The sequence below is a fragment of the Jaculus jaculus genome, chromosome 2 (assembly GCF_020740685.1).
Source record: "Jaculus jaculus isolate mJacJac1 chromosome 2, mJacJac1.mat.Y.cur, whole genome shotgun sequence".
Lineage (NCBI taxonomy): Eukaryota > Metazoa > Chordata > Mammalia > Rodentia > Dipodidae > Jaculus > Jaculus jaculus.
In genome coordinates, this window is record NC_059103.1 from 71,090,146 (window position 1) to 71,103,810 (window position 13,665).

The 13,665-nt window shown below is 41.3% G+C and overlaps 1 protein-coding gene, 1 non-coding gene and 1 pseudogene across 5 annotated transcripts in view; all 3 read right to left on the bottom strand.

Moving 5' to 3' along the window:
• The window catches only part of Sntg1 (syntrophin gamma 1), a 922,134-nt gene that overhangs the window by 141,477 nt on the left and 766,992 nt on the right, over positions 1–13,665 (bottom strand). The window lies entirely within an intron of this gene.
• On the bottom strand, positions 532–2,484 carry LOC105944554 (annotated as a pseudogene).
• LOC123459204 lies at positions 8,923–9,086 on the bottom strand. The gene has a single exon (XR_006636102.1). It is a non-coding gene; the product is annotated as a U1 spliceosomal RNA (small nuclear RNA).

A 13,665-nucleotide genomic window follows, 5' to 3' on the forward strand; every position in this document is an offset into this window, starting at 1 on the left:
AAAAAAGAAAAAAGAAAAGAAAAGAAAAGTATTTATTTTGGCTTAGAGACTTGAGGGGAAACTTCATGATGCATGGTGGCAGGGGAACATGATGTCATGAGCAGAGGGTGGACATCACCTCCTGGCCAACATCACATGGACAACCACAGCAAGAGCAGGAGAATGTGCCAAACACTGGCAAGGGGAAATTGGCTATGATAATCATAATCCCACCCCCAACAATATACTGCCTCCAGGATCCATTAATTCCTAATTCTCCATCAGCTGGGAACCTAGCATTCAGAAGACCTAAGTTTATGTGGGACACATGACTTAAACCACCACAGGATGGAACATTGTAAATTTGCTATTCCTTGATATACCACTCATTAGATGAGTTAGCTAATGATCATGAAATTTGCATATCTAGGAAAGTGTGTATAGAATACTGCACAAACTGTAAAGACTTAAGCTTGTCCTTTTCTGCTCATGAAGTCATTTGGGTCCAATGCTATTTCACACTATGTTGTCCTCTCTCTGTAATGTACTGCTCTACTGTTTGTCCTCCTGGTGACATTCCTTTTGCTTATCAGTGCCAGAGCTTCCAGACCTTCTCACTCATACTCCAACTTTTTAAATGCATTTCCAAGACCTTCAATGATGCCAGTTGAAGAGACAATACTGCCTGCCTAAGGTTTTCTGCTGTCTCACTGTCCTTTCCAGCCAGGAGCTGCCTCATTTTGAGATATCTTCTCTTAGCTGTTGCACTCACCAGCACACAACTGATTCTAGAATTCTTTCTATCTTTGTTTCTGTGTCAAGAATGAGTTCTTAAGCCATATTAATGGTTTCATTCTTCCTTCCTTCCTTATTTCCTTTCTTTCTTTTGTCTTCCTCTGCATACATTTTTTTTCTATATCTTAAACCACATTTCAAACCATCTTTTGTTAGCCCACTAGAAGACTGGTTTATAATCTGTGGTTCACCTCCTATGCTCTTACATTTTTGCAGAAACATGTCTGATCCCGTTAGTGTCCGTGTCAAAGGTAGCTTCAACTTGAGACACTCAGTGAGAGGTTGGGGAAATTCCAATCAAAGTAACATGTTCAAGAAGTTTGTTGTCTCTAGCCATTTCACTCACCTGGATACACTTTATTGTCTGGTTGAGTCTGTCCATCATAAGCAATAGAGAAAACCTGTCTTCTTTGGTTAGAAAAGTGGTGTTCCTGTTTCTTGGTAAAGACACCTCCCAGACTCTCAACACCCAGAAATAGGGGAATGACATCCCAGAGCAGCACACCTGTGACCTCACCAGCCAACACACCTCCCTAAATGGCAGCTCCCATGGCCATCGTATCATCAGGATAAATAACTTTGCTTGGTGCTCTTCAAAAAAGATCTCACACAGTCTGTTGAATGGCATTCTTGTCATACTACCAACAAGAATCACTTCTTCTATGCCACTCTCGCTGGCTTCCACACCTTTCACAATTTTTTGGCACATAGCAATAGTCCTCTTGATTATATCAGTAACAATTACTTCAAACAAACCTTCAAAAGTTCTATTCATATTCAAATGTTTGGGTCCAGAAGCATCCATTGTAAGATATATCAGTGTGCACAGATGAGAAGAGGTCACAGTTAGCCTGCTTAGCAGCTTTCACACCCTCTGAATTACAGTCTTTGGTCAAATCAGCTGTTGTCTCATCCTTGCGCTGCTTCACAATGTGCTGCAACGAGCTCTGGTCCAAGCCGTCACCGCCTAACAAGTGTCCCCATGATGGATTTCATCTCAAACACATTTCTGAGTTTCCAGGCTAGAATATCAAAAGTTTTCCTCCAAAATAATATATAGCAACAATTTTACCTTTGGATTTGTCTGGACCATAGGCCACAGAAGTTGTGAGCTCATTAATCACACGAAGCACATTCAGCCTAGATATTTGGCCAGTATCCTTACTTGCCTGTCTCTGTGAGTCATTGAAATAAACAGGAACTGTTATCACAGCAGTTTTTGCTGTATTCCCCAAGTAATTTTCTGTAGCATCTTTCATCTTCATCAGCACAGATGCTCTTGTCTGACTTGGAGAATAGTTTTCCATGAGCCTCAACTGAGGCAGCACCATTGTGCACATGAACAATTTTACAGGGAACATTCTTAGTGTCTTTCTGCACTTTGGGGTCATGATGGCAATGATAAATGACACTCTTGATACAATAGAATGCAATGTTTGGGATGGTGACAGCATGTCTTTGCTGGCATGCTCACTAGATGTTCTCCATGTATTGTAAAGGTAGTTCTGGCAACTTCAAAAACTTTACTCATTTGTCCACCATTAACTGCCACATAACAGTTTGTAGTACAAAAATCAATATGAATAGCCTCACCATTGCTTGATTCTGATTCATAATCCTTGAGACAAATCTAAAAGGCTCATGATGAAGACCATTCCAGCCATCCTGATGACTAGTGGCTATGGGGCTCCAGAATGCTGTGATCCCCATAAACTGGGTGTTGTATGGTCCATGGTGCCTGGCCAGGGAGTATTAGACAGAAAATAGGCACTCCACAGGGCAGTGCTGTCTGTGTGCATGACAGGGTAGTCCATTGAGTGTTTTTTGTTGTTTTTTGCTTCTTGAGTTCAGTTTTGTTTTGTGTGGTATGTATATTAGGTATATGTGTGTGTGGAGGCTAGATGTTGACATCAGATATCTTCCTTGATTCCTCTATCTTATATATTGAGGTAAGGTTTCTACTTGAACACAGAGCTCACTAATCTGGGTTATCCAGCTAGCCAGTTTGCCTCAGAGATTCTTGGTTTCTGCTTTCCAAGTGCTGGGATTACAGGCAGGCTGCTATGGTACCGGAGATGGAAATTGAAACCCTCAGGCTAAGTGGAGCAGATGCTTTATCCACTCAGCCACTTTCTCGGGCCCCCTCTTAGTTCTTTATATATTCAGATCATTCACCTTTGGTCAGAAGAATATCTAGCAAATGTTTTCTGTTGGTTGCCACTGAATTCTGTTATTTCCTTTACTTTGCAGAATTTTTTAGTTCAAATACCATTTGCCAATTTTTGTTTTCATTTCCTGTGTTTTTGAGATCCTATTCAAAACTTCTCTATACCCATTTCTTGATGTTTCCCCTTGCTTTTCTTCTAGTACTGACAGATTTTCAGGTTTTATATAAGATCTTTGACCCATTTTTAATTTGATTTCTGTAAGAGGTAGGTATCTAATTTCAGTGCCCTAGATGTGTTGATCCAGTTTTCCAGCACAATTTGGAGAGAAGAATGTCCCATCTCTGTTTTGGGCAACTTTGTTAAGAATCACTTAATCATACGTGTATAGATTATTTCTAAATTTTCTATCTTTATTGGTTTACATGTGTGTATTTAAGCAAATGTCATATTTGGTATACAGTAGTTCTGAAATATGTATCAAAATCAGCATTACATTTTGTGCACGAGATAGCTTTGAATCCTGGTGGGGTGTCTTTTTTCTTTGATATGATTTTAGGCATTTTTCTGTCCATGAAAGATCACAGATACTTTAATGATGGCTGTATTTAATCTGCAGATTAAGTTATACTGGAATCATAGCAATAGTAATTTTTCTAACCTATTAACATGAGAAGTCTTTCAATTATTTAGTATCTTTATTTCTAACCTTCATCTTAGCAGGATTTCATTTCCTGAAGTAAGTTATTCTTAGATATGAGACTGGTTTTTTTTTTATAATTTTTTTAAAATTTTTATTTATTTATTTGAGAGCGACAGACACAGAGAGAAAGACAGATAGAGGGAGAGAGAGGGAATGGGCGCGCCAGGGCTTCCAGCCTCTGCAAACGAACTCCAGACGCGTGCGCCCCCTTGTGCATCTGGCTAACATGGGACCTGGGGAACCGAGCCTCGAACCGGGGTCCTTAGGCTTCACAGGCAAGCGCTTAACTGCTAAGCCATCTCTCCAGCCCTGTTTTTTTTTTTTTTTTTTGATCAAACTTATTGTGAGCATATAAACAGCTATTGATTTTGTATGGTATTACTATATTGAATTGATGATCACTAACAGTCTTTTGTAGGAGTCTTTAATCTGGAAACATACAATCTTCAATAAGGCATAATTTATCTTTCTCCATTCCTATTATCTACTTTTTAATTTTTTGCATAGTGTTCTGGCTAAAAGTTCTAGAAGGATGAGTGAGTAAGAGCATAAATAGTGGCCATTTCATTTGTTTTCTGATTCCAGAAGAAAGGTCTTGACTTTTTCTCCTCACATAGGCTACAGCTTACACATACAGCCTTTGTTGTATAATGCAAAATCCTTCTATTTCTCATTGGTTAGGGATTTTTTTCCAGAAAAAATAATTTTAACAATTATTTTTCTTTTGTCTTGCTGCTACAAATCACATGACTATTATCTTTCTCTCCCTGTTTATATGATATGGTCATTGATTTGAGAGTGTTGAAGCATCATGCCATCACTGAAATGAAGCCAAATAGATCATTGTTCATGAAATTTTGTTATGTCACTAAATTTGGTTAGGTTATGTTGTCTAAAATTTTTGCAGGAATGTTCATCTGGGACATTGATCTGTAGTTTTCTCATTCTGTGCTCTTATCAGGTTTTTTTTTTTTTTTTGGTTAGAGGTAATGCTGGCTTCATGTAATGAGTCAAGAATGATCAAGTCTATGAAGTAGTTTTACGAGAATTACCATTATTTCTGCTTTAAAAGAATGATTCAAGTAATTAGAAATATGATCTTAAAAGCTGGGTGTGGTGGTGCACACCTTTAATCCCAGCACTCGGGAGGTCAGCCTAGACTAGAGTGAGACCCTACCTCAAAAAGCCAAAAAAAAAAAAAAAAAAGTGATCTAGTCCTTACATTTTCCTTTTGGGAAAGTTTTATTATTGATTCAATCCCATTGTATATTTATTAATCCATTCTTTTATATGTATATTTTGCTAGGCCATATGTATCTATAAATTAATACAGCCCTCTTAAATTTTACAACTTTTAGTATGTGTGTAGTTGTAAAAATGAGCTGTAAAGAGCCCATGTATTTGTGTGGTATCAGGCCTATTGTCTCACTTTTTCACCTCTAATTTTTTTATTATTTTATTACATATTATTATATTATTTTTACTATTTATCTTTTCCTTTTGCTGCTCTAGCTAATACTTTGTCCACTTTGCTTCAGTTTTCAAGGAACCAACTCTACTTCATTGTTCTTTTATATTATTTTTATTCTCTATTTCATGTACTTTTGCTCTGATCTCTAGGTTGTTTGAAATTTTATTTCTATTTTTTAAATTTTTTTTTATTTGAAAGATGCAGAAAGAGAGAAAGAGAGAGAGAGAGAGAGAATGTGGTGAACCAGGACCTCAAGACACTGAAAATGAAATTCAGAAGCATATGCCACCTGTACATCTGGCTTACTTGGGTCCTTGGAATTAAAACCTGTGCCCTTTGGCTTTTTAGGCAAATTCCTTAACTGCTGACCCATCCCTCCAGCCCTTTTTACATTTTTCTATAGGCATATTGCTATAAACCTACCTCATAGTACTGCTTCTGCTGTAATTGACATGTTTTGATGTGCTCTATTCCTATTTTCATTTGTTTTGAGAAACTTTGTCCTTTTGAATTGCACCATGACTTACAATTTTAAGTATATTGTTCAATTACCAAGTATTTCTGTACTTTCTAAAGTTTCTCATCTTGTTGGTTTCTATTTTAATTCCATTGTGGTTAGAAAAGATACAAAAATGATTTTTTAATTGTTTTGTATCTTAAATATTCTAGAGAAACCTCCATGTCAGGGTGAAATAAATATGTTTTTTTGCATAGTGGTTAATGATTTTTTTATTAGGTTGATGAGAGTATGTTGATATAATACCTCATATTAAAGCTAATCTCTCCTTTGAGGCCTAAATGAGTGTTTGTTTTAGGAAAATCGGTGTGCCAACATGCTTTTCAAACTACATATCACTTCACCAAATTCCTTGCTCCTTTCTCATATGGGTTTGTATGCAATGTTGGCTTTATTTCCAGTTAGTTGCTATTGTCAAATCCTAGTATGGGTCTAGGTGTTTCCAGAAAGTGAGGTGGTGGTAAGAAGTACAGTGCCACTTCTCTTATATTCACACCAAGTCTTTATAGTAAAGCATGGTCAAAATATGGTAATGGCAAGTAATGCACTGGGATGGTGGAATCATCAGAATCTTTGTTATTCTTCTCAATTGCTTATTTGGGTGTGCTCAACAAGGAGTGTTTCCTCAGGATCCTACCTAATGATGTATACCTATGGGCACTGAAACTGGCAATAGTGCCGATCAAGAATGAACATAAACAAAATGTAGGCTGAGCTGGGAAAAATTCACCACGAAGCTTTCTTAGGCTATGTGGACCCAGAGATAAGACAACAGCTGAACTTTTTCACTGTGTCTTCCTCAGAGGCAGCGCTGCTAGGGAGAGAGCAGGGTTATTTCCCAACCAGAGCCATGTAATTCCTCACTAGGCAGCTACAGGCTTTGCACTACAGGGATAAATCTGCTCAAGGCCTCTTCCACATGACCTGTGGGCAAGGTATCAAGAAGATCCCAGTGTTCTTTCCCTGGATTCTTAGTGACAGGTGCCTATGCACCCTGCTGGGGAAAGAATGACAGTGGCTGTGGGTATTTTTCTTCAGTGCTGGAACTGGAGGTAATATATGTGTGCCTGGCCAAGCTCTGGAGCTTGTGAAGGGCTTTGAGCTTTGTTCTTCTCAGTGTCATAGCATTAGTCTCATACACTGCAGGACATATAGCAAACTTGGGTAAGAGTTACTCTTTGGGGCTAGGTTTGGTTTGCAAGGAAGCTACCCACTGTCAGCCCATGGGAATGCCAGTAGAGTTACGCAAGTGAAACTGCACTGGGGTTGCTGACACATATAACTGTATAAATTGTGCCTTTAGACCTGTTTTCAAAATGACTGTTGGATGTAGCACATTGATGGCTCACTGATAGGTTATGTGAAGCAAGACTACTGTGCAAGTTACATATTTAGGCTGCACACCTTTGAGAATTATGGACCTTTCTAGTTGCTAGGATTTTCAGCAACCACACCAAAAGGGTGCACTGTGGGAATGACATATAAGAACAAACTGTGGGAACAAACTATGAGGATGAACTGTAAAAAAGACGTGGGGATATTTCTTATGGACTTTACAAGCAGCTTTTGTGGTATTGTTGCTGAGTGATGCTAAATTCCTAACTTTTCACTTGCTTTAAAATTAACCTTACAACTGTATAATCCACCTGCTCAAAACAATGTGGCTAGTTTTTCCCTGTCTTGGTGTACCTTTTGCCTGAAAAGCACAGGTAATCAATATTTACAAGCAATATTTAGAGATGGTGACTGATTTTAAAATATATTCAATGTTTATTTATTTATTTTTTTTTCCTTAGAGGCCTGACTGGACTGTACTCTCAACTCAGAACAAATATATGTGTGGAATAAGTGCTGATCACAGCACTGATGACAACACTGTCAGTAACTATGGCTACAGATCTGTTGAAGCAACAGATCAGCTTGATGTAATTGCTCCTGTGATTGGAGTGTGTGTGTACTCAGATCAGCAGAGTCTAGTAGGCAAGATCCCTGTATCACATCTTTAACAAATGCTTAGGGATGATCCACGGTTGAAGTTCCTTACAATGTACTACTTATTCATGCATTACTGTTTTTCAACTATTCAATAAAAGTGCCAGTAAGTACCTGTGCGTGGAGGAAGCCACAGTGGCATCGGAGCAGTGGTAACGGTCGATGCATTTTCTAATGGCTTAAACTAAACTCGTTAGTCTCTTTGTTCTTCAGACTGTTGTTAGAGGCACTAGCACACTCTTGGAGAATTGTTAGTTCTGTTTATCCAGCTCTGCTCTTAGAAGCACATGGCCCACTTCTGGATAGGAAAGTTCCAGAAGTTAATCTTTCCTAATTTATGGCCATTCCTTCCAAATAGGGCAGCACACCACTAAGACTTCTCACTTCTCTGGATCAGGAAGCACAAAACAGAACAGAAGCAGAATGCAGCTCAAAGTAATGCCCACCTCAGTAACCCACTTTCAACAGTGAGGCTCCGCCTATTACAGCTTCCACAGATACAAGCTAGGAAATACATGTGTACTGTGCACACATTTCACATTATACCATAAAATAGTTCCATTTTCAAAACAAAACAAACAACACTAAAAGAGGTATTAAAGATAGACTCACTGTAGAATTCTATGAAACATCTGTAGAACTAATTCCAATTCTACTCAAACTATTAAAAAGGGAAAAAAAGGGTTTCCTGCTAAATTCATTTAATAAGTTAATGCTATCCTTATAGCAAGAATGGCATGCAAATTAGTGAAACATTACATCTTAAAAACAATAAAACTGAACTACAAAGCGAGGAACACTATAGGTCAAAATGTCTAAAGACTATAGACACAAACACCTTTAAAAACATGGACCAACAGCAAATGGATCCAAGAAGCACATTCAAAACACTTTTCACTACAATCAAGTAGGGGTAAGCCCTTGGAGGCAAGAATGGCGCAACATAATATGAATCACCAAGTATGGTATATAACAAATAGAATCAAGTATAAACTCCATATTATCATTTCAATTGATGCAAAAATGATTTGATTAAAATTTGATTATAATAAAAGCTATTCCATGATTAAACACATCTCAAATATTAGATATAGATATAGAAATGTACCTCCCAAACAATGAAGGCCAAATATGATGACATATGGTACCATCTAAGAGCTGGAACAAAGTGGAGATATCAACACTTTTTTTTCTCTTATTCTGTATCTCAAGAATGGGGATTGTGGCAGTTTGAATATAATAATTTTATGTTTAGCCCTATAGACTCACTCATTTTTAAAATTTTTATATCATTTTTCTTTAGGTGACAGCACAACCACAGTCCCCTACTACCACAAATTATGAAGTCGGATTTCTCATAGTTGAGGAAATTACAGGGATTAGCACATCCAAAGTGCAATGGATAAGCCTTGCCATGTGAAAACCACCTTGGTGAACATGGTACCGCCCCTGCCAGGCAAGTGTCACTCAGTCATTTTTTATTAAACTTCCTACTTGAGCCCGAAGCAAGGGGATCCATGCAAGAGGGGACATGTCACTGAGGGTAGATCTGAATCTAGCCCTATAAGGTATGTAGAGAGCAGTTTGAGTTCTGGTAGTGCATACTTGCTGCTTTTGGTGTTTGCTATGGTTTTGTGATTTCTCTCTGCTTTGGTCTATGAAAGAGATCTAGCTTTTTTCCATCATTGATGGGACTTCCCCTTCATCTGTAAGCCTGGAATAAACTCTTTATTCTCATAAACCAACAATGTGGAGCTGATTGCAATAGGGAATAAATCTTGGGCCTCGTTCATTCTAGAAAAAAAATGCTTTAGCACTGAGCTTATGCCTCCATACCCTAATGATGCCTGCTTTTCCTGACAATATTGTAATTAGATAAGAGGGAGGAAGAAAAATCAAATGCTCCTTTTTGTAACAAATGGCATGGTCTTGCATATAGAAAATATTGAGAACTCATAAAAATATTTTGCCAAAGTTATGAAATAAAATATCATGTACAATGCTATATTGAATAAACTACCAAAAGTCAGGAAAACAATCTATTTAGAATAATAATAGTAGTAACTACAAATGACATACTCCAGAAGCAAAAACTATAAAATATGCTGAAAGAAATTTAAAAGGATACAATAAAATGGAAAGACAGAGTCCGGTCAAGATGGCGACCGCCTAGCTGCACTACAAACAACGAGGGAAAAAAAGGCAAGTATTCAAGGGAAATTAGGAACTTTCTGAAGAGGGAGGGCACAGATTGGGATAAAAGAGGGAAGCACACACCCCCGCGACCCACGCCCCGCCACCCCGCCCGCCGCGAATAACTGCATCGGGCGCGACACCGCGCCCAGAGGCCCGGCGCCCCGTGCACACCAAGCCCCACGCGCCCCGGCGGCCCAGCGCACCCCACAACCCCCGTGCCCCACACCCGCCGCACCCCCCGCACCCCCCCAGCACGCCCCTCCCCCCCAGCGCGCCCACGCTCCCTATCCACACACGGCAGACGCGGCCCAAGCGAACCAAGGCTTCCCGCGCCCCGGGCACCCAGGCCTGCCCCGCGCCCCTGCGCGCCCAAGACCCCTGCGCCCCACCCCCGCGTGCCTCGAGACCACCCCACGCCCGCCCCACCCTCCCGCGCACCCCACCCCCCGCGCCTTCCGTGCTCTCTATCCACACACAGCAGGCACGCCCCAAGCGCCCCGCGCCCCGGGCGCCCAGGCGTGCCCCACACCCCCGCGCCCCCCCGCGCGCCCTGAGACCCCCACACCCCACCCCCACGCGCCTCGAGCCCCCCCCCGCGCACCCCCCCCCGGCTCCCCCCCCCAGCGCGCCCAACGCTCCCTACCCACACGCGACAGGGGCGCTCAAAGCGCCCCGCAGCGTCCAGCGCCCGGGCGCCCAGGTGTCCCCCGATCCCCCCGCGTGCCCCGAGACTCCCCGCGCCCCACCCCCGCGCCCATCGAGCCCCCCCCTGTGCACCCCACCCCCGCCACGCGCCCAGACTGCCCCGCAGCGTCCCACAGCATCCAGCACTCCATCTTACCTCAGCGTGCTCCACGCCCCCTGCGCTACCCGCGACCCCCTGGACCCCCTCAGCCCCCTCCCCTGCGCGATCCGCCCCCTCCCCCCCCTGCGAGTCCAGAGCACCCCACGGTATCCCACAGCGCCCCACGCTCCTAGCTGCCCCCCCTCCCCTCACGCCCTGCTGTTCTCACATCACTTGCCACCTGTCAGTTTCTGCTGTGTCCTGATTCTGTACCCACATCATCTGCCTCTGCGCTACAATTGCACTTGCAGTGGGCCCAGTCCCACAGCAAGAGCCACATAAGTCCACACTGAGTCACTAGCGCCAGCGCAGGTGGCATCCCCTACCTGTACATCGCCACCCATCCCCCACTCCCCTGAGACGGAAGAGCACAGACTGTTTATAGACCCCAGTGTACCCAGCCAGAATCTAGGCACCTTCAAGGCTTGCTACCTCAGTCCCTTTTCAAGCTCAAAGGCAGGCAGCTTAGGTGCATTACTGGGTGAAAATTCAGGCAACTTTGGTGCCCCTGTCAGGCTATAGGTTGGCGGCTTTGGCAAGAGTGAGCAAAAACCCAGGCTGCTTACAACTGCCCCAGGCTGCCTTGGATTTGCATTAAGCTAGATCCCAGGCTGCTCCACCCACCTACCTGCCCATACACTGACATGGGTAGACCACAGCGCAAAAGAAATAACACGAAAAATAAAATGGAAGAAAATCCAGCCAGATCACCCAGTCCAACAAGGATCACAACAAACCAAAACATAGAAGAGTGTTTAGGATCAGAACATCAAGTGGAAGCAATGAACAATGCAACCCTAACCAAACTACTGCTAGATCTGACAGGAAAGCTACAAAGGATAGATAATCGTATGGATGCTACCATCACGAAGCTAGAGCAATATGATAAGACACTGGAAGGAATTCAAAGAGAGCTAAGAGAGTTGAGGGAGAATGAAAAAAAAGAGGACCTTAAAAATCAGCTGGCCACACTAAATGAAAACATAAAGAAATGCAAGGATGATTTCCAAGAATCAGCAAGAAAATCAGAAAATGAGACAAAAAGGGAGCTGGACAAAGCGATGGAAGTGATACATAGGAAAGTAGTAGAAAATGCAAACTTAATTGAACAAGTCCAAAACTCACTAGAGGCTCTCAAGAATAGAGTCAGCGAAGTGGAAGATAGAAATTCTGATCTGGAAGACAGGATGGAAGAAACAGTTCGAGAGTCCAAAAATTTCAGTAAGTTCAAAAGTTCCTGTGAACAGAACATGAGAGAATTGTGGGATACACTTAAACGTCCTAATATCAGAATCATTGGAATACCAGAAGGAGAAGAATTTCAGACCAAAGGCATGGAGAACTTATTTAACACAATAATTGAAGAAAACTTCCCCCGTCTCTTAAAAGAAAGGCCCATCAAGATTCAAGAAGCAAACAGAACTCCTAACCGACTAGACCAAAGGAGAAACTCCCCAAGGCATATTATCATTAAGACTCTAAACATTGACACCAAGGAAAATATCCTAAAAGCAGCTAGGGAAAAACAGCACACCACTTTCAAAGGAAACCCCATCAGAATTACTTCAGACTTCTCAATGGAAACCCTGAAAGCTAGAAGGGCCTGGAATGATACTCTTCAAACGCTAAGAAACTATGGCTTTCAACCTAAACTACTCTACCCAGCAAAAGTCTCCCTTATAATAGATGGTGAAAGGAAAACTTTCCATGATAAAACTCAGCTTTACAATTATATGAACACAAAACCAAACCTACAGAAAGTACTCCAGGAAATTCTCCACAGAGAAGAAACAAATAACCAAACACAAATGCCTACAAGAAGAAGATCACAGCAATCAAACCCAGAGTAGATACAAAAAAAAAAAACTTCCATGGAAATGCCAACACACCTCTACCACCACAAAATGACAGGGATCAAATCAAATCTCACAGTCATCACCCTAAACATTAATGGCCTTAATTCACCCATCAAGAGACACAGGCTAACAGGGTGGATCAAAAAATTAGACCCCTCAATCTGCTGCCTTCAAGAAACCCACCTTACCACTAAAGACAGAAACCTCCTCAGGGTGAAAGGGTGGAAAACAATATTCCAAGCAAATGGGAATAAGAAACAAGCAGGTGTAGCTATATTAATATCAGATAAAGTTGACTTCAAACCAAAAACAATCAAAAAAGACAAAGAAGGCTACTTCCTACTTGTAAAGGGAACAATCCATCAAGAGGATATTACAATCATAAATCTGTATGCACCAAACACAGGGGCACCGCAGTTCATAAAACAAAACCTACTTGACAATAAAACAGAAATAACCACCAACACCATCATAGCTGGGGACTTTAACACACCATTATCAGTAATAGACAGATCATCCAAACAGAAGCTCAACAGGGAAGTAAGAGAGCTCAACAAAACCATAGAGCACTTAGACCTAACAGACATCTACAGAACTTTCCACCCCAAATCCACAGACTACACATTCTTCTCAGCAGCCCATGGAACATTCTCTAAAATAGACCATATACTGGGTCACAAAGATAGCCTCCACATATTTAGGAAAATCGACATAATTCCCTGCATGATATCAGATCATAATGCTATATTCCTAGAAATCAACAACAAAAAAACCAACAAGAGCCCCAACGGCAACTGGAAACTGAATAGCACACTCTTAAACAATAAATGGATAGTGGATGAAATAAAAAATGAAATTGCAAAATTCCTGGAATTGAATGACAATGAGAACACATCATACCAAAACTTGTGGGACACAATGAAGGCAGTCCTCAGGGGAAAATTCATAGCACTCAATGCCTTCATAAAAAAGACAGAAAAATCCCAAATCAATAGCTTAACCATCCACCTAAAGGCATTGGAAAAACAAGAAAAATCCAACCCAAAGAGCTCCAGAAGGAAGGAAATAATTAAAATCAGAGCAGAAATTAATGAATTGGAAACCAAGGAAACAATTAAGGCAATTGACAAAACAAAGAGCTGGTTCT